The sequence below is a fragment of the Rutidosis leptorrhynchoides genome, chromosome 7 (assembly GCF_046630445.1).
Source record: "Rutidosis leptorrhynchoides isolate AG116_Rl617_1_P2 chromosome 7, CSIRO_AGI_Rlap_v1, whole genome shotgun sequence".
Taxonomy (NCBI): domain Eukaryota; kingdom Viridiplantae; phylum Streptophyta; class Magnoliopsida; order Asterales; family Asteraceae; genus Rutidosis; species Rutidosis leptorrhynchoides.
Window position 1 is genome coordinate 151,199,864 of NC_092339.1, and position 21,886 is coordinate 151,221,749.

The window sequence follows — 21,886 nt, forward strand, 5'->3', positions numbered from 1 at the left end:
CACTTGGTATAATTGATAACAAAATATTAAAACCTTGGGTTACACTCAGTCGACATCCTAGTGTAATTATTAAACAAAGTATTAAAATCTTGTTACAGTTTAAGTCCCCAATTAGTTGGAATATTTAACTTTGGGTATAAGGATAATTTAACGAGGACACTCGCACTTTATATTTATGACTGATGGACTGTTATGGACAAAAACCAGACGGACATATTAAATAATCCAGGACAAAGGACAATTAACCCATGGGCATAAAACTAAAATCAACACGTCAAACATCATGATTACGGAAGTTTAAATAAGCATAATTCTTTTATTTCATATTTAATTTCCTTTATTTTATATTTAATTGCACTTCTAATTATCGCATTTTTATTGTTATTGTATTTAATTGCACTTTTAATTATCGTACTTTTTAATTATCGCAAGTTTATTTTATCGCACTTTTATTATTCGCAATTTCATTATCGTTATTTACTTTATGCTTTAATTTAAGTCTTGTAATTATTTTTAATATTTTACATTTGGTTTTAACTGCGACTAAAGTTTTAAAATCGACAAACCGGTCATTAAACGGTAAAAACCCCCCTTTATAATAATAATATTACTTATATATATATTTGTATTTTTATAAAAGTAAACTAATATAGCGTTAAGCTTTGTTTAAAAAGATTCCCTGTGGAACGAACCGGACTTACTAAAAACTACACTACTGTACGATTAGGTACACTGCCTATAAGTGTTGTAGCAAGGTTTAAGTATATCCATTCTATAAATAAATAAATATCTTGTGTAAAATTGTATCGTATTTAATAGTATTTTCTGTAAAAATATAAGCTATTTTATATACTACTCTGCTAAAACATCAACTTATTTTTCCGGCCCTTTGACATGCATCACAGGATTTGCAAAGAAGGTGTGCGTCTTTGTAAATTGTAGGCCAATAGAATCCAGCATCGTAAACTTTTCTTGCTGTTAGTTGAGGCCCATAATGCCCTCCTGTTGGTCCTGTGTGACAATGGTTTAAGATTTGACTAGCTTCATCTCCGAATATACATCGGCGTATTATTCCATCTGGACAACTTTTAAACAAATGTGGATCTTCCCAGAAATAGTGTTTTATATCACTAAAGAATTTCTTTCGTTTTTGGTACGATAATCCTTTTTCAAGGAATCCACATACTAAGTAGTTTGCATAGTCTGAAAACCATGAAATTTCATTATAATCTATCTTCAATAGATATTCATCAGGAAAGTTGTCTTATATGGCCGATTCATTTAGAACTTCTAATTCGGGATTTTCTAGACGAGAAAGATGATCAGCGGCGAGATTTTCTGCTCCCTTTTTATCTCGGATTTTAATATCAAACTCTTATAAGAGTAAGATCCAACGGATTAATCTTGGTTTGGCATCTTGTTTCGAAAATAGGTATCTAAGAGCAGAATGGTCGGTATAGACCACCGTTTTAGCTAGAACGAGATATGAACGAAATTTGTCAAAAGCAAAGACAATAGCAAGAAGTTTTTTTTCAGTAGTTGTGTAATTCGTTTGTGCTCCTTGTAACATCTTACTAGCATAATATATAGGTTGAAATCGTTTTTCAATCCTTTGTCCTAAAACGGCTCCCATTGCAAAATCACTTGCATCGTACATAAGTTCAAACGGTAGATTCTAATTTGGAGTTATCATGATCGGCGCATTAGTGAGTTTTTCTTTAAGTATATTAAAAGATTTGATGCATTCATCTGAAAAGATGAATGGAGCATCCTTTTCTAGGAGTTTATTCATAGGAGTGTCAATTTTAGAAAAATCTTTTATGAAACGTCGGTAAAAACTGGTATTCCCTAGAAAACTCCTAACTCCTCTAACATTGGTGGGATGTGGAAGTTTAGCAATTACATCTACTTTAGCTCTATCCACTTCAATTCCTTCCTTTGAGATTTTATGACCAAGAACGATGCCTTCTTTAACCATGAAATGGCATTTCTCCCAATTAAGTACTAGATTTGATTGTTCGCATCTAATAAGCATTCGTTCAAGATTAACTAGACATGATTCAAATGTATCACCGAAGACTGAAAAGTCATCCATGAAAACTTCCATGCATTCTTCTATCATGTCGTGAAAAATCGCCATCATGCACCTTTGAAAGGTTGCAGGGGCATTGTAAAGTCCAAATGGCATGCGTTTGTAAGCAAAAGTACCATAAGGGCACGTGAACGTGATTTTCTCTTGGTCCTCGGGTGCTATTGGAATTTGAAAATATCTGAAAAAACCATCAAGAAAACAATAGTAACTGTTTCCGGCTAATCTTTCCAACATTTGATCAATAAAAGGTAAGGGAAAGTGATCTTTTCTGGTGGCGTCATTTAATTTTCTATAATCAATACAAACATGCCATCCTGTTACAGTCCTAGTAGAAATAAGCTCATTTTTCTCATTTGTAATGACAGTCATGCCACCCTTCTTAGGTACGCATGGAACTGGGCTTACCCATGGACTATCAGAGATTGGATATATTAAACCTGCATCCAGCAGTTTAATAATTTCTTTCTTAACAACATCTTGCATATTAGGATTTAGTCTTCGTTGGCGTTGCACATACGTTTTATGACCTTCTTCCATAAGGATTTTATGTGTGCAATACAAAGGACTTATTCCTTTAATGTCATGAATCTTCCATGCAATGGCTGGTTTATGAGCTTTTAGCACAGAAATGAGTTTAGATTTTTCATTTTCAGTAAGAGAAGACGATATTATTACAGATAATTCAGATTCACCATGTAAATAAGCATATTCCAAATGGTTTGGAAGAGGCTTTAACTCTAATGTCGGTGGTTCTTCTATCGATGATTTATATTGATATCTGTCTTCTTCTTTTAGCATTTGAATTTCTTCTGTTGTTGGTTCATATCTATTAGCCATAAGTGTAGCTAACATTTCAGTTTCATCAATTGGTTCAGTTCCTTCTCCCAAAGAACATTCTCCTGTTCCTTGTAATTCTGGAAATTCTTCTAACAATTCTGCATGTGATTCTATAGTTTGAATATAATAACATGTATCATCTGCAGATTGCGGTTGTTGCATGGCTCTATCAACTGAAAAGGTAACACTCTCGTCCTCTATACTTAGGGTCAGTTTCTTACCAAACACGTCTATTATTGCTTTGACCGTGTTTAAGAATAGTCTTCCTAATATGAGAAGTACTCGAGAATCTTCTTCCATGTCCAGAATAACAAAATCTACTGGAAATACTAAAGTACCAACTTTAACTAGCATGTTCTCCATTATCCCTCTAGGATATTTTACTGATGGATCGGCTAGTTGTATGCTTATTCGTGTTGGTTTCAATTCTCCAAGGTCTAGTTTAACGTATAGTGAATATGGCATTAAATTTATACTAGCACCTAAGTCTGCCAATGCTTCTATTGAACTTAGACTACCCAGAAAACATGGAATTGTAAAACTTCCTGGATCAGATAATTTTTCTGGTATCTTATTCAACATCACTGCAGAACAATTAGCATTCATAGTAACAGTCGAGAGTTCTTCCATTTTCTTTCTATTTGTGATTAGATTTTTCAAGAATTTAGCATATCTAGGCATTCCTGAAATCACATCAATGAATGGAAGATTGACATTTATTTGTTTAAACATATCCAAGAATTTGGATTGCTCGGCTTCAAGTCTCTCTTTTCTCATTTTACTCGGGCAAGGAAGTGGTGGTTGGTATGGTTTAACATAAGGTTTAGTCTTAACTGTGTTATCTTCATTAACCTTTTCAACTACCGGTTCTTTTTCCTTATCTTGATCAGATTGTGGTTCTTGTGGAGTAGGAATAGCTTCATCAGAAATTATAGGTATTTCAGGTGGTTTAAGTGTAATACCACTTCTTGTGGTAATGGCTTTAGCTGTTTCATTCCGGGGGTTAGCATTTGTATCACTAGGTAGACTTCCCGGTTTTCTTTCACCTATCAACCTTGCTAGGTTGCTTACTTCTTATTCCAGATTTTGAATAGAAGCTTGTTGATTTCTAAATGCTTGAACATTTTGTTCATTCGTTTGTTTCTGAGATGTGAAAAACTGAGTTTGAGATTCAACTAGCTTTGACATCATATCTTCTAAATTCGGCTTTTTATCATCGGTTTGTGGTGGTTTGTTTTGAAAAATAGGTCTTTGCTGATTGTAAGTATTATTGGATACTTGTTGATTACTTGGACCTTGTTGGTTGTTGTATGGAACATTTCGGTTATAATTCTGGTTTTGATTGTAGATCGGTCTTGGCGGTTGATAATTATTCTAATAATTATTTCCAGGCCTTTGGTTTATGTATGAAACATTCTCTCTTTGTTCCATTGTTAGTTCAATACTGAGACAATCTTTTGTCAAATGTGGTCCTCCACACTGCTCACAACTAATTCGTATTGAGTGAATATCTTTAGTCATCTTTTTCATTCGTCTCTCGACAGCATCTATCTTTGCAGAAATGGAATCTAAGTCATGGCTAGAATCGGCTCTAGCTGCTTTAGATGATCTAACGATATCTTTTTCTTGATGCCACTCATGTGAGTGGGAAGCAGTGTTTTCAATAATTTTGTAAGCATCAGTTGCGGTTTTCTTCATAATGGAACCACCAGCTGCTATGTCTATGTCTTTTCTTATAGTGATGTCGCATCCTTGGTAGAATATTTGTACTATTTGACAAGTGTCTAAACCATGTTGCGGACATCCTCTCAACAACTTTCTAAATCTGGTCCAAGCCTCATATAAAGTTTCATTTGGCTTCTGTGTGAAAGCAACAATTTCTCCTTGAAGTCTTACGGCTTTAGATGCCGGAAAGAATTGTTTAAGAAAATTTTCAACTAAAATGTCCCATGTATCAATCGCCCTTTCAGGTAACGATTCTAACCAATCTTTGGCTTCTCCCTTTAAAGTCCAGGGAAATAACATGAGATATATCTGTTCATCCTCCACTTCTCTTATTTTAAATAGTGTGTAGATCCTATTAAAGGTACGAAGATGTTCATTTGGATCTTCCATCGGCGCACCACTAAATTGGCATTGATTTGTTACCATGTGTAGGATTTGTCTTTTGATTTAATAATCTGGCGCATTAATGTCAGGTTGAGTAATTGCGTGACCTTGGCCAGTGCGTTTAGCTCTCATTCGGTCTTCCATACTTAGAGGTTTCGAATTTTCCATGATTGAATTTGTTGAATCTGAATCACTAGAGGATTCCGATTTAATGGTTCGTTCCTCAACAATCTCTGTTTGAATGATTGGTGGTTCCGGAGGAAAGATTAGTGGTTCAGATCTTGGAATCGTCCCTGAATATTTTCCGGATTCTCAATTGTGAGATCGGGTTAAAAAAATGGATTATCGGAAATTTGAATTGGAGTAATTGGTAGATTGGATGACGATTCTAAAGAAAAATCAACGGCGACAATATTTAAAAAGGAACTAAAAATAAGAAAGTAGCGCGTCGAAACTTAAAAAGGAACTAAAAACTAATAATTAAAAGTTGCGTCTAAAAATATTAAAGCTTAAAATGAATTCTATATCCCAAATGGCAATAACTTAAAAAGGTACTAAAATATATAAAACGGCGTCGCAAAATTCTAAAGCACCTAAATCTTAGTCTAAAGAAAAAGCACTTAAGAGATTTTACGGCAAAGTCTAAAAATCTAGAAGTAAAAATAACTATGGCAAGAACTATGACTTAAAACTAAATACGAGCAAAAAATACAAATATTACGCTAAAACGAATAAAAAGATACAAACTATAAAAATATATTTAAAGTTGTAAAAAGTACAATTTTTATAAAAATATTATTTTTATATTATTTATTTTATAAAACTATTAATTTTATATATTAATAAAACTAATTAAACTTAAAATACAAATTAAATAAAAACTAAATTAACTAATTAAATAATCTAACCTTAATTAGGGTTTAATAATAATAAACTTAACCCTAAATCAGTATTAATTACAGTCTGAGGTTTGACCTGTCAGAAACTTCCGCGAGTGCGAATGTGGACTGGCAAAAAGTACCGCGAGTGCGGATACCCCGGTTTCAGATTAGATGCAGGTCAATTTTTTTTATTCAGGGTCAGTTTTTTTTTTTAAATTAAGTAAAAAAAATAAAATAAATAAAACTTATTATTTTTTTTAGAACTTTTTCACAATGAATAAAAACAAACTTTTTTAATTTAACTAAACTTAAAAATAAATATATATATTTTTCTTTTTCTTGTATTTTTAATATTTAAAACGTATATTTTTACAGAAAACACTTTAAAACTTAATAAAAATCTTTTTTTTTTAAATATATATATATATAGCGTTGCGCTTTCGGCGTTTTACTGTCCCGGCAGCGGCGCCAAAAATACTTGATGTGCATAGAGGTGTATACGAAATAGCTTATATTTTACTAGGAAATACTATTAAATACGATACAATTTTACACAAGTTATTTAATTATTTATAGAGTGGATATACCTAAATCTTGCTACAACACTTATAGGCAGTGTACCTAATCATACAATAGTGTAGTTTTTAGTAAGTCCGGTTCGTTCCACAGGGATCTAGCCAAGTTTAACGCTATATTTTTAAAACTATATTTATATATAAATATGTATATAGGTAGTATTATAATTATAAAAGGGGGTTTTTACCGTTTAATGACCGGTTTGTCGATTTTAAAACTTTAGTCGCAGTTAAAACCTAATGTAAAATAAAAATAACTTAATTTAAAGCGTAAAGTAAATGACAATAATTAAAGTGCGATAAATTAAAATGCGATAAATAAAATGACAATAAATAAAATTGCGATAATAAAAAAATACGATAATTAAAAGTGCAATTAAATAAAATGACAGTAAATAAAAGTGCGATGAAATATGAAATAAAAGAATTATGCTTATTTAAACTTCCGTAATCATGATGTTTGACGTGTTGATTTTAGTTTATTCCCATGGGTTAATTGTCCTTTGTCCTGGATTATTTAATATGTCCATATAGATTTGTCTATAATAGTCCATCAGTCATAAATATAAAGTGCGAAAGCCTTCGTCAAATTATTCTTATTCCCGAAGTCAAATATTCCAACTAATTGGGGATTCGAATTGTAACAAGGTCTTAATACTTTGTTTAATGAATACACCAGGTTATCGACTGCGTGTAAACCAAGGTTTTACTACTTTGTTAACAATTACACCAATTACCCTTGAATGTAATCCACCCCTGTTTCAACAAGTCTATTAACTATTAATCCAATTCCGTGTCCGGTAAAATGAACAATTATTGGTATTTATAGATATCCCGCCCACCGTACCCAGTCAAGCGTACGTGGTTATATATAAATACGTCAAATTATAAGTCTATATATTAAATTAACGAGGTATCATTTAGTTAATATAAAGCCCATTAATAGCCCATAGTCTAATTTTCACAAGTGTCGTTCTTTTGTCCAAACCCCAATTATGGTACAAAGCCCAATTACCCAATTTTAATATTTTTAGCCCAACATCATGATTACTTCGGCTTAAATAAGCATAATAATAACTTAGCTACGAGACATTAATGAAAATAACATAAACATAACTTACCGTGGTTAAAAATAGCGTAGCGTTACACGGACAGAGTTCCGACTTACAAGACTTTAAAACATTCGACTAACCCCAACCTTATTATTATCACTAACTTAAAATTAAAATTACAAATTGAGATTACTAATTGGAGTGATACTTGGTACATGGGGTTTTTAAGAAAAATAAAATAAAATAAATATATGTGTAAATAAAACGTTCGAAAATGCTGAATTTATAGATCCTGAGTTCACTGTAGACCTCCGCGAGTGCTGAGGTTTCCTTCACAAAAGTACCTCGAGTGCGGAGGTCTGAATACCAGCTCACAGACTTTGGATCCTAGCTTTGCCGACGGTTTTTATTATAATATAATATATAAATAATTTATATAATTATTTAAATATTATATTTTATTCTTGTACATAGTAGACTTGTAATTTTTAGTCCGTTGCGTCGAGCGTTGAGAGTTGACTTTGGTCCCGATTCCGGATTTTCGAACGTCCTTGCGTACAATTTAATATCTTGTACTTTGCGTTTTGCGTCTTGTACTCTTGTAATTTTGAGACGTTTCTTATCAATAATTTGAACCACTTTAATTGTACTTTGTACTTTTGAGCTTTTTGGTCGTTTGCGTCTTCATTTCGTCTAATCTGTCTTTTGTCTTCACCTTTTATTATTTAAACGAATATCACTTGTAAATAGAACAGTTGCAACTAAAAGCTTTTCTTTCTTGAGGGATAATGCTATGAAATATATGTTCATTTTTAGCATTATCAACATAAAATACTACGACAAGGGTACGCGCAAGCTATTACAACATGGGTTTTATGAGCGGGATAGGGTTAAGGAAATTATGTGTTATAACTATGGAGGTGATGGGTATGGTTCATGGGTATGCTCATGAGGTCGATTTAGTGTTGTCATCTCCGTTGCGTCTACGTACCTTTCCTGCAATATTGAACCTCAATATTGATACGTGAGTACTCGTAAATAAATTTTTACATACTAATAGTGTATCCCTGACTAGTGCTCGAGAATATAGGATTATGCATGCTTGTATTTTTGATATTGCCCTTAGATAGGTTATGTTAAATCTTGAATTAGTTACACCTGCGTTTGAGATAAGGTATAAGATATGCATGTCCTTGGAAAGCTAGCGAAAAATTAAGAACTTTTCCTTTAGATGTCGAATGGATTCGATGAACGGATTAGAAGTTATAGTCAATTGAATTTTTGTATTATTATTATTAAAAATGATTATTATTATCGCCGTTATTATCGTCGTTATAATCTAATTATTATTATTATTATTATTATTATTATTATTATTATTATTATTATTATTATTATTATTATTGTTATTATTATTATTATGAATTATGATTATTATTATTATTATTATTATTATTATCATTGTCCTTATTAATAAAAGATATTATTGTTATTTTTATTATTATTACAATCGTTATTATCGTTAAGGTTATTATTAGTATTATTAGTATTATTATTATCATTCAAATAGTTATTAGTATTATCATTAATATTATTATTATTAGTATTATTATAATTAAAACTAATATTAGTAACATCTAATTATTATGATTACTATTATTATTGTTAATATGAACGCGTTATAAAAGATGACTAAAAGCTATTAAACAAAACAATTAAGAAATAATGAGCATGAGTATCATGATGAAATTAAGATATTGTAAGATATTGATTTAAAGGAAAAATATCGTTTTCATTATTTTATTATTATTATTATTAAAAGTATTATTAATATTAAAACTAACATTTTTACTAAAATCATTATTTTTAATAAAAAATATCATTGTTAATATGAAACATCATTATTATTATTATTTTAGTAAAATTATTAATAAAAATTATCATTTTATCATTTTTAGAAAATATAATTATTGTTATTTTTATTAGTAGAATAATAATAATTATTACAAAATAATACAACTTTTACTTATTATTATTATTATCAATATTATTTTATCAAATAAATATGCGATACAAAGATATTTTACTACGTATAATATAATTACATTAATAATACCTATCATAAAGACAATGATAATATAATCAGTATTTTACTACGTATAATATAATCAGTATTTTGAAATCTCGCAGCATGTCTACGCCAACAGTTATATGTGTATATATAACGTCTATCTTCTGGACTTAATTTGAATGTGAAGTTTCTGAAAAACACTCCGAACTACGAATTGGTTCTCTGAAAATGGAAAAATGCTGATGAAGCAGCAAAAACTATAATCGACTTTAACAGTAAAAGTTGGATGATAATAAAAGAAGTGTCCTGGCAAAGCGCAGAAAAAGAGAAGTCTTGGAACTGAAAAACGAATTGAGCAAAGTATGAAGGAGGCTGTGGACAAATCATAAAGACTGAACCTGACTTCAAAGAATCCAAATGATTCAGTACCTGCTGAAGTCATTAACAAATACCTTGCTCCTGACTCTAAACCCTTGCAAACAATACCCTTCATCATCCTCTGATATTAGAAATTCTAAGATATCATCGTATCTTTCATTATAAATATCCTCCATAATTCTGAAGATATTTTCATAATTATTCTTATCTGAAATCATTTACCTCTTCGCGCTATATGTATTACATCATAAAAGAAACTGTTTTAGTTTCTAAATTTTGAAACCTTCGAGTTTAAAATAAGAATGTTTCGAAGTAGTGTTGGGAACTGAAGCATGAATTAGTATAATATAATGACACTTGATCAACGTGATTATATTACAGTAAGTCATGCTGAGTTTCTAAATGGAACGTGATGATTCACAGATCATAACATCATCATGTGCCATGTTATACGACTCTTGTATTCTATTTAACCTCTAAAATATCAAGAAAATATTTCTTGATGATTCGGCTTTTTCCGAGGTATTCTGGTAATTTGACAAGTCAATATCGTGCCATCACAATTTTCTTCTTAGAACATTAACAATGTTCATTCCAAAATTCATATCTGCGAATCCTGGACCATTACAAGCGATGCGTAATCGCAAGAAGAAGAAATGGAGGCACAAAGCTCTGAAATAAAAATTAGAGTATAAATTGCAGCAAATAAAAGAAAGCATTAACTGGGGATAACAAGGAGTATAGGAAACAGAAATAGGGACATTGAAATATAAGGGGAGATATAAAGCCCGATAACAACACATAAATTACAAACCGTGTATATCAATATTTATCGCAACATAAAGACACGGGAGAACTGTAAGCACTATAACCCCAAGAGTAAAGTAGAAGTAAACAGATTCCTCTGGTGGAAGTTGGTAAAGGAGAATAATGGTTGCAATAGTAAGGATAATGACAAGGATAAGAAATGGGTTAAGCATTTTCGTTATCTATTGAATTTAGGAATTGAGTATAGGAATGGTAAAAGTAACAGAACAGAAGAATTTAATTTATAGTGAAATAGCTGATAGAGAAATCAAGGAAGATCTCCGCATTTAAATAGAGAGATCCTAATTTTCTTATTCGCCGAAGCATCAAATCTTTTAGATTTCGAAGATTTTCTTTAAATTCCTTGAATTCCGGAATTCAACCAAGACAACGTCAAAAGTTAAGATAAAACTTTATTTCTCATTTCATTCCTTTTGAGACAACTTCACTCGTACGCTTCACATAATCGAATCGTTTTATCTATATTACTCAACAATAATAAAACTTTATGTATCAGCTCATAATTGTCATGAAATCATACTTATTGTCATCCATGACCATTCCACTCAAATTTCGGGACGAAATTTCTTTAACGGGTAGGTACTGTGACGACCCAGAAATTTCCGACCAAATTTAAACTTTAATTTTTATATTATTCTGACACAATAAGCAAAGTTTGTTAAGTTAAATCTCAAGGATTTTAAACCATGTTCATACATTCAATTAAACCTCGACCAAATTCCAATGATTCACGAACCATTATACGAATAGGCATGATTTTATATGTATATGTGTATATGTTATAGCTTGAAAACGTTAACAAGGCATTAGACGTATAATACGTTACATAAACATATTTGTTTTAGAATATATTTTAAAAATAATTATTAACGAAACTAAAAGATAAGTTGAATTATCAGATACATTTAATTATGATTATTAGACCCTGATGAGAGGTCCACTTTGATTTAGAAAACTTTTTCTTTTTAACGGTATCCGGAATATTTGATAAAGTAGTTTACAAAAGTGTCATTTACGAGAGTTAGTCAAAAGTTAGTAATCATCTCCGTTTAAATTTCAAAAGTGTACCTCACTTTGATTAGCTCGCGTCCCTTGATAATCAACTAATTAGTTTTTATATTAAAAACATTAATTTGTAAAATAACTACTATTACTTAAGGACGAGTTAAATTATATCAACCGAACTTTGAAATGTAATTAGTTTTGAAAGACTAAATCATTTGATGAGTATTTCATATACATATATATATATATTTTATAAATTTACAATTTTTATATATTTTTAACTTAGTCATAAAACGTCCTGATTTAAAATAAAATATTTTGACAAACAACGAACCACTGATTTATAGAAGCAAATGACCACAACACTCAACTATATAAGTCACATTTTTTATAAAGTAAATTATTGATGAGAAAGTCAAATTATTAATAAGGGTACACGTCGCGTAACGTAAAAGGCTAGTTTTCTAAACGTACGAAAGTGCGCTCGAAAAACCGAAAGTGGTACATGAGTCGAGAGACCACGTCCGTGTCATTTTTATAAAAATTACATTTTTACTACACACGTAAATATAATATAATATTTAATTAATTCTAAAGGTTAAATATATTATATATTATTTAATATATAAATAGAACGTGTTAATGTAGTATATATGTAAAGGATGGGGTTGGTGGCAAATGATTATAAAGCTAGCTTGTTCGTTTGTGTTTGATTCATTCATATAACTCATCGATCTTTCTCTACTCTCTCTATATAAATTTATATTAATATTATTATTATTATTAATCTAAAATATTATTAGTAGTATATTACATAAAATACTACGACAAGGGTACGCGCAAGCTATTACAACATGGGTTTTATGAGCGGGATAGGGTTAAGGAAATTATGTGTTATAACTATGGAGGTGATGGGTATGGTTCATGGGTATGCTCATGAGGTCGATTTAGTGTTGTCATCTCCGTTGCGTCTACGTACCTTTCCTTCAATATTGAACCTCAATATTGATACGTGAGTACTCGTAAATAAATTTTTACATACTAATAGTGTATCCCTGACTAGTGCTCGAGAATATAGGATTATGCATGCTTGTATTTTTGATATTGCCCTTAGATAGGTTATGTTAAATATTGAATTAGTTACACCTGCGTTTGAGATAAGGTATAAGATATGCATGTCCTTGAAAAGCTAGCGAAAAATTAAGAACTTTTCCTTTAGATATCGAATGGATTCGATGAAGGGATTAGAAGTTATAGTCAATTGAATTTTTGTATTATTATTATTATTATTAAAAATGATTATTATTATCGCCGTTATTATCGTCGTTATAATCTAATTATTATTATTATTATTATTATTATTATTATTATTATTATTATTATTATTATTATTATTATTATTATTATTATTGTTATTATTATTATTATGAATTATGATTATTATTATTATTATTATTATCATTGTTCTTATTAATAAAAGATATTATTGTTATTTTTATTATTATTACAATCGTTATTATCGTTAAGGTTATTATTATTATTATTATTATTATTATTCAAATAGTTATTAGTATTATCATTAATAATATTATTATTAGTATTATTATAATTAAAACTAATATTAGTAACATCTAATTATTATGATTACTATTATTATTGTTAATATGAACGCGTTATAAAAGACGACTTAAAGCTATTAAACAAAACAATTAAGAAATAATGAGAAGGAGCATCATGATGAAATTAAGATATTGTAAGATATTGATTTAAAGGAAAAATATCGTTTTCATTATTTTATTATTATTATTATTAAAAGTATTATTAATATTAAAACTAACATTTTTACTAAAATCATTATTTTTAATAAAAAAAATATCATTGTTAATATGAAACATCATTATTATTATTATTTTAGTAAAATTATTAATAAAAATTATCATTTTATCATTTTTAGAAAATATAATTATTGTTATTTTTATTAGTAGAATAATAATAATTATTACAAAATAATACAACTTTTACTTATTATTATTATTATCAATATTATTTTATCAAATAAATATGCGATACAAAGATATTTTACTATGTATAATATAATTACATTAATAATAACTATCATATTATTTTTATGATATTAAATGAACTTTATAAATTTTATTACTTAAGATATATAAAAGTATATTTTTATTATATAAATTTTAATATAAAATTTTATTTATTAATTGTGACGACCCGATTTTTTCGACTTGCTTTTATGCCTTGTATTTTAGCGAAACTGCGTATTTGTGCGTACTGTGTTACTTTATTACTCCGAAACCTTGGCACACGTGTTTTATATTCATATTTACTTTAAAATGTGCCTTGGTGTATGTAGAATGCTTAACTTGTCCATTGAATGCTTTATAACCGTTAGTGTTATTTACCGTTACGATTAAAACGCGAACTGCGCGCACGTTTGACTTTTATCGGAACCGGAACTTTTGGACTGCGAAATATTAATTATTATTTTCTAATAATAATTACCTGGGCCTTTGGATGCTTAATTTTATTTATTTAATTGCTAAAGCCCAATAGTTAGCCTTTTTGGACTTTTTACCTTGTTGGGCTCAAGCCCACCCTACTCTAGCTAGTGACCCAATTAATTAGCCCAAGTATTATTACTAGTGGCCCACAATAATAAATAAATAATAAATAAATTAATTAATGAGTCATACTAGCATAATGGATAAGGATTATCAACTTTGTTACATAAGATTCTAGTAAAAGGACATACTTTAGACACCATTAGCCAAAAAGCAAGATTTTGTCCCCCCTCCCCCTCTAAAATTCGTCCACCACCACCACCACCATATGGATTGCCACCTCATCAATCCATGTGATATCCATTTGCTTATAAATACTAGCCTTAAGCCCCTCATTCCAACACTTGATCATTTTGGCATTTCACACACTTATCCTTTCTTTCTTCCTTTTGTTTGTAAGTTTTCTTCTCCTCCCTCTTTCTTCTTGAATTCGTGATCATCACCATCATCCTTATAAAGATCAAAGTTCCTTTAGATTTGATCTTACTCATATCTTGTTGATTCAAGTTTGAATCTTTCAAGAACAACAAAGATTCAAGCTTTCTAGCTTGAATCTTCATATATTTTATAGATCTATTACTTTTATGATTGTTTAATGTTATTTTGTTAAAAAGATTCAAACTTTTGTTTGTAATCTTCATGCATCTTCAAGATCCAAGCTTTATGCTTCAAGATCTTCAAGAACAATCAATATGCAAGCTTTCTAGCTTGAATCTTCATATATTGTTGTTAGATTCAAGTTCTTTTTACTTTGATCTTGTTATTTTGTTAAAAAGATTCAAACTTTTGTTTGTAATCTTCATGTATCTTCAAGATCCAAGCTTTATGCTTCAAGATCTTCAAGAACACTTAAAGGTTCAAGCTTTCTAGCTTTGTAATCTTGTGACTTGTGTGAAATGGATCCAAGCTCTCTAGCTTAGGGTTCCATCACCTCTTTTGACTTAGATTGTATTCATACTTGTTAAATTGATGTAAAGTTTGTAACTTTAGTTGTTATTGTGACTTGTATTAGTGTTAAGACTAATGATATGATGTAACCTTGGTTCATCATCCATCTAAGACTCATGAATGAGTTGTATTCTTACTTGGTCTTAACATATTGTGTATTAATGGTGAATCTTGGTCAAAAGTGATGCTAAACCATCAACGAGTTGTACACTTGAAGCTACAAGCATCAAGGATGAGAACCGTGATGAGCATCGAGCACCAAGAACCCCACCGGAGCACTTGTCCACTGATTTTCGTATCTGATCAGACTACCTGGGCTACTGGAAAGCTGATTTTTAGTTATTTCGGTTCGAGTAGATGATTTTCCATTTAGGCCTCGTCTTAATACGAGTTACAGTTTAGGAGTTATGGCCCTCCGAGAGTCACTACACCCTATTAACGTTGTGCTGAAATTTCTGACCTACTCGCACTTAAACCGTCGCCACGGTCAAACGAAGACGAGTTAGGTTCTGAAAATTGGTAAGCTGTTAGGGGACTCATATACGGAGCCATAGCCACTGACCATGCTTCTTTTCGATATACGTAGAGGTCGTAGCAGCTGACCGAAATCAGCCCATTGTTTCGATCTCTATTTTTATCAAACTTACTTAGCTTTTATGATGATGAATGATGATGATGATGACACTTAAACTTATTTTATGCACTACTAGAATTTATAAAGACAACCTACTGACCTAGTAACTTTTGATTTAGGTTGACGACCTTTCGGACCGACTTACTACTTGCGTACTTTCATTACCGACTTTACTTCTTTTATCACTGTGAGTTATAGCATCCCTTTTTACTTTAATTATTTTGGGATTGAGAATACATGCGCTTTATACGTTTTACATACTAGGCATGAGTACTTAAACTTTATATGTGTGTGGGTTATACAACGGCATAAACATTCCCCTTAGCACGGTAACGTTTAGTCATTGGTTTTGAACCGGTGAACGCGAATCTTAGATATGGATCCATAGGGTTTGACATCCCCACTCGGGCTAGTCGCGCTAGCATTTAACGGGTGTTTAATACTTCGTGAACATACGCACTCGCCAAGTGTACTTTCAGGGGGTTATAAATGTTAAGTTTAGTTACCGGGTGCCCACGGTTATGCATATACTTTTCATACTGTTTTGATACGCTGTTGCAGCACTGAAATCTCGTGGCCTATCTTACGTTACTATTACAACTTAAACTATAGCTCACCAACATTCGTGTTGACTTTTTAAGCGTGTATTTCTCAGGTACCTAGAGGTTTATTGTTTCCGCTGTTACACTTGCTGTCATGCTGTTATTGAATTGCTGTTATGGACCTACTGTACTAGTTATCCGCTGCATTACTAGAGATGTCTCAAATTATGAAACTTATGTTTTGCATTCGTAAACTTATGTTATTTCGGAACAATGGTTTGTAATAAGTCTTATGACATGTTATCTTTGTAAAACGTTATCTTTTTAATGAATGCAAATCGGTTTTCAAACAGCATATAGTGTTTGACCTTGTGATGATCCTGTTGATTGACGAACCGTACACGTGGTTTTGTATGGGGCATCACAGTTGGTATCAGAGCATTGGTTGTAGGGAATTAGGTTGCATTAGTGAGTCTAGACCAACCCGAGTAGGATTCACTAATAGGACTAATCTACAACTTGCTAGTTTACTTGTTTCTGCATGCTACTACTTACTTTTACTGCTATGTGATCTTACTGCATGCTATTGCTTATCTTTACTGCCATGAGAACTTACTGTATGCCTATTTCTTCCTTTGCATGATTACTATCTGCTTTCACTGTTATTACTGTTTAGCACTGTTGTTATTGCCATGCTAGGATGCTATAGTGCCTAATACTTGCTTGCTTATGACTTACTGATATGGAAAATTTATTTTCCTTGTTCAGATGTCGGATATTCCACCTGTCATTATTTTGGACAGCGATTCAGACTCATCAGCCACCTCACCTACTGCTGCTACCGATACACAGATCTCGTTAACCAGTGACCCCGGCGCTTCATCCTCCGGAACCAGCAGCCATACACCTGTACCGGTGGTTGCCGCAGTCGGAGCCCAGGACCCTCCGGAGATTCCAGCTCCAGTTGCCCCGGTACCTCAGGAGCCACAGCCTCGCCCCAGTGGTGTTGTGATTCCTGCGGATCTTGGGGAAGGTCCGGTTTGTAATGAACGTAACCACTGGTGCCGACGCACCCCTGATGGACGTCTCGTGCCAATCGGACCCGCCAGATACGGACAGATGATGGCCGCTCGAGGAGGGCCACCTGTGGTGTCACCCCCAGCTAGTTCAGACAACTCATCCACAGACGACTCTAGTGACGATGATTCCGACGAGGAGGACCTTGATGATACACCTGTCCAGCCACTCTCCACCCCGCCGAAGAAGCGGTACCGTTTCGATGGCACCGTTATTCCGGGGATCAACGGAGGACGAGCATTCACTGACGCACATGGTCAGCGTCGTAAGGTTACCGCTCGTAAGCGGGTCGTGCCTTACCCAGCTGATCCGTTCGTGCGTAAGCCTTACCGCCATGCAGCATCTACCTCTGGAGCCGGACCATCTGCACCACCAGCACCACCTGCACCAGCAGCACCACCTGCTCTGCCAGCCCCTCCCTCTGTCGAGGAACTGGCAAGGGAGGTGGAGATCCTACGTGCTCGGGTAACTGAGCTCGAGGAGCAGATGTCCCATGTGCTGGACATCCTTTACCCACCATCACCATAGAGCTTTGTAGTAGGTTTCATTTTGTAATCTCGTTTGTAGATCCATGTTTTCCTTATGTAATGTACCAACTTATGTATGCAACTCTTTATTAATGGAACTTTGTATTGTTAAATTCTTGCACAGTGTTCTATTTACATTAGTGTATGTTGGTTTTGCGGTATTTGTACCTAGTTGCGTCACTATATTGGCATGCGTTATGTTGTTTCCCTGTTTACTATATACTATATTATTATATATTAAATGCTGGATTTTGACTTAAGTCAAAATTTCTGTTTCGAAGGGCAATGGCAAACACACGAACAACACCCACAGCAGTTCAAATCGAAGAGATGATTAATGAACGAGTCGTCGCAGCCTTGGTGGAAATGAACCCTCAAGCTGAACCACCGCCGATTATCCAACCCGTTCGAAAAGAGTGCACCTACAAAGAATTCCAGAGCTGTAAGCCACATAACTTCAGCTGAACTGAGGGGCCTGTTGGTCTCACAAGATGGTTTGAAAAGCTTGAATCAGTATTCCGAGTCAGCAACTGTTCCGAGTCTAACAAAACCAAATTTTCTTCCTGCACGCTATCTGATGGCGCCCTCACGTGGTGGAACACCATGGCTCAGGCACAAGGTATTGATGAGGCGTATGCTATACCATGGGAGGAGTTCAAAGCGGCTATGATTGATGAGTATTGTCCGAGAACCGAGATACAAAAGATGGAAATAGAGTTTATGCAATTGAAAGCTGTTGGCAACGATCTCGATGGTTACAATCGGAGGTTTCTTGAGTTAGCTTTTATGTGTCCTACCATGGTCACCCCGGAATTCAAGCGTATGGAGAGATACTTTTGGGGACTCCCTAAGTCCATTAAGGGTAATGTCACCTCGTCCAAGCCACCGAATGTTCCCGAAGCAATGCGCATGGCGCATACACTCATGAATCAGATTCTCATCGATGAACCGGAGAAGTCCAAGTCTGAAGCGGGTAGTGGTGAGAAGCGTAAGTGGGATAATAACAAGGGAAGAACCTATGATCAAACCCCTGCCAAGAGGCACAACAACGGTGGAAACCCCAACCCAGGCACAAGTTCAAACCCGAACTACAAGGGCACTCTACTGCAGTGCAAGAGGTGTTACAAACATCACACTGGGTACTGTAATGCGGTCTATGAAAAGTGCAACCGGATCGGACATGTTGGTAAGAACTGCAAGATTCCCGTCCCAGCTGCAAGGACAAACCCGAATGGGCCAAGGAAATGCTATGAGTGTGGACAGCAGGGCCACTTTAGGAATGATTGCCCCAATAAGGAGAAGGACGGCGGACCACCGCGTGGTAGAGCTTTTAATGTTAATGCAAGGGATGCACGCGAGAACCCCGACTTGGTGACAGGTATATTCACTATCAACAATCTTTTAGCTTCTGTCCTATTTGATACTGGTGCCGATAGAAGTTATGTATGTAGACACTTTTGCGATAAGATAAATTGGTCATTAGTTCCTTTAAAAGAAAGTATGCTTGTCGAGGTAGCCAACGGTAAACTTGAAAAGGTTGACCAAATTGGCCGAGGAGCTATTATTAATGTAGCTGGTGTGGATTTCGAAATTGACTTGATACCTATCAAACTGGGAAGTTTTGACGTGATCGTCGGTATGGATTGGTTGACCAAGGTAAGGGCTGATATTATTTGTGGAGATAAAGCTCTTCGTATACCACAAGGAGACGGTGAGCCACTGACTATTTATGAAGAGAGATGTAACTCGAAGCTGAACCTCATTAGTTGTATGAAAGCGCAGAAGATCATGAAGAAAGGACGACTTACCGTTTTAGCACACGTGAAGGCTTTAGAATCAGAGGAGAAGAGTGTGAATGATGTGCGAATCGTTAATGAATTCCTCGACGTTTTTCCGGAAGAACAGCCTGGATTACCGCCACCAAGAGCAGTGGAGTTCCAGATCGATCTGGTGCCGGGAGCTGCACCCGTAGCTCGTGCGCCTTATCTTCTAGCACCTTCAGAACTGCAAGAATTGCAGAGTCAACTGCAGGAATTACTCGACCGAGGGTTTATCCAACCGAGCTCGTCGCCTTGGGGCGCACCTGTTTTATTCGTGAAGAAGAAGGACGGATCTTTCCGCATGTGTATCGACTACCGCGAACTCAACAAGTTGACGATTAAGAACCGATATCCTCTTCCCCGAATTGACGATCTTTTTGATCAGCTACAAGGATCGAGCGTTTATTCTAAGATCGATTTGCGATCAGGTTATCACCAATTGAGGGTGAAGGAGAGTGATGTGATGAAGACTGCGTTTAGAACCCACTATGGTCATTACGAGTTTCTCGTGATGCCATTCGATTTAACCAACGCACCCGCTGTGTTCATGGACCTCATGAATCGTGTCTGCAAGCCTTATCTGGATAAATTCGTTATCGTCTTCATAGATGATATCCTCATCTACTCCAAGAGCAAAGAAGAACATGAACAACATCTTCGGTTAGTGCTCGAACTCTTGAGACAAGAGCAGCTTTATGCCAAATTCTCCAAGTGTGAATTTTGGTTGAAGGAAGTCCAATTTCTGGGTCATATTGTGAGTGATCAAGGTATCAAAGTTAACCCCGCCAAGATTGAAGCTATCAACAAGTGGGAGACACCCACTACTCCGACTCACATCCGCCAATTTCTAGGTCTTGCCGGTTATTACCGAAGGTTCATTGAAGGTTTCTCTTTGATTTCGCGTCCTTTGACTGCGTTAACTCATAAAGGAAAGAAGTTTGTTTGGGAAAAAGAGCAAGAAGCAGCATTTCAAACCCTGAAGCTGAAGTTAACCACCGCACCTATCCTATCTCTTCCTGAAGGCAGTGACGACTTCGTTGTGTACTGCGATGCTTCGAGGAATGGTTTTGGCTGTGTGTTGATGCAAAGAACGAAGGTCATTGCTTATGCATCTCGTCAACTGAAGGTCCACGAGCGAAACTACACTACTCACGATCTCGAACTTGGAGCCGTCGTCTTCGCATTGAAGCTGTGGAGACACTATCTTTATGGAACAAAGAGTACTATCTTTACCGATCACAAGAGTCTCCAACACATCTTCGATCAGAAGCAACTAAACATGAGACAGCGTCGATGGATTGAGATGCTAAACGACTACGATTGTGAACTTCGCTACCATCCGGGCAAGGCCAATGTTGTAGCTGACGCATTAAGTCGAAAGGAGAGGACAGTACCCATTCGTGTTCGGGCTCTGAACATCACCATCCATTTGAACCTCCACAGTCAGATTCGAGTAGCCCAAGAAGAGGCTCTCAAGGAGGAGAACATATCTCGTGAATACCTGAACATTCTCGTCTCTAAATTCGAGGTTAAGGAGTCTGGACTCCGATGTTATGCCGGAAGAATTTGGGTACCTCGTTATGGAGATCTACGGAACCTTATACTTGATGAAGCCCACAAGTCGAGATATTCGATTCATCCAGGAGCTGGTAAAATGTACCATGATCTTAAGGAACAGTATTGGTGGCCAAATCTTAAGAAGGATGTTGCAACTTATGTTGGAAGGTGTTTAACTTGTTCGAAGGTTAAAGCTGAACATCAAAGGCCATCTGGATTACTTCAACAACCAGAAATCCCACAATGGAAATGGGAAGCAATTACAATGGATTTCATCACGAAGCTACCAAAGACGGTGGGCGGATACGATACAATCTAGGTTATCATTGACCGTCTTTCCAAATCTGCTCATTTTCTAGCAATGAAAGAAA

The 21,886-nt window shown here is 34.1% G+C and overlaps 1 non-coding gene across 1 annotated transcript; it reads left to right on the forward strand.

Annotated features, from left to right (window-relative positions):
- The first annotated feature begins 4,715 nt into the window (after window positions 1-4,715).
- LOC139860974 (small nucleolar RNA R71) lies at window positions 4,716-4,822 on the forward strand. The gene has a single exon (XR_011763598.1). It is a non-coding gene; the product is annotated as a small nucleolar RNA R71 (small nucleolar RNA).
- Window positions 4,823-21,886: the final 17,064 nt, after the last annotated feature.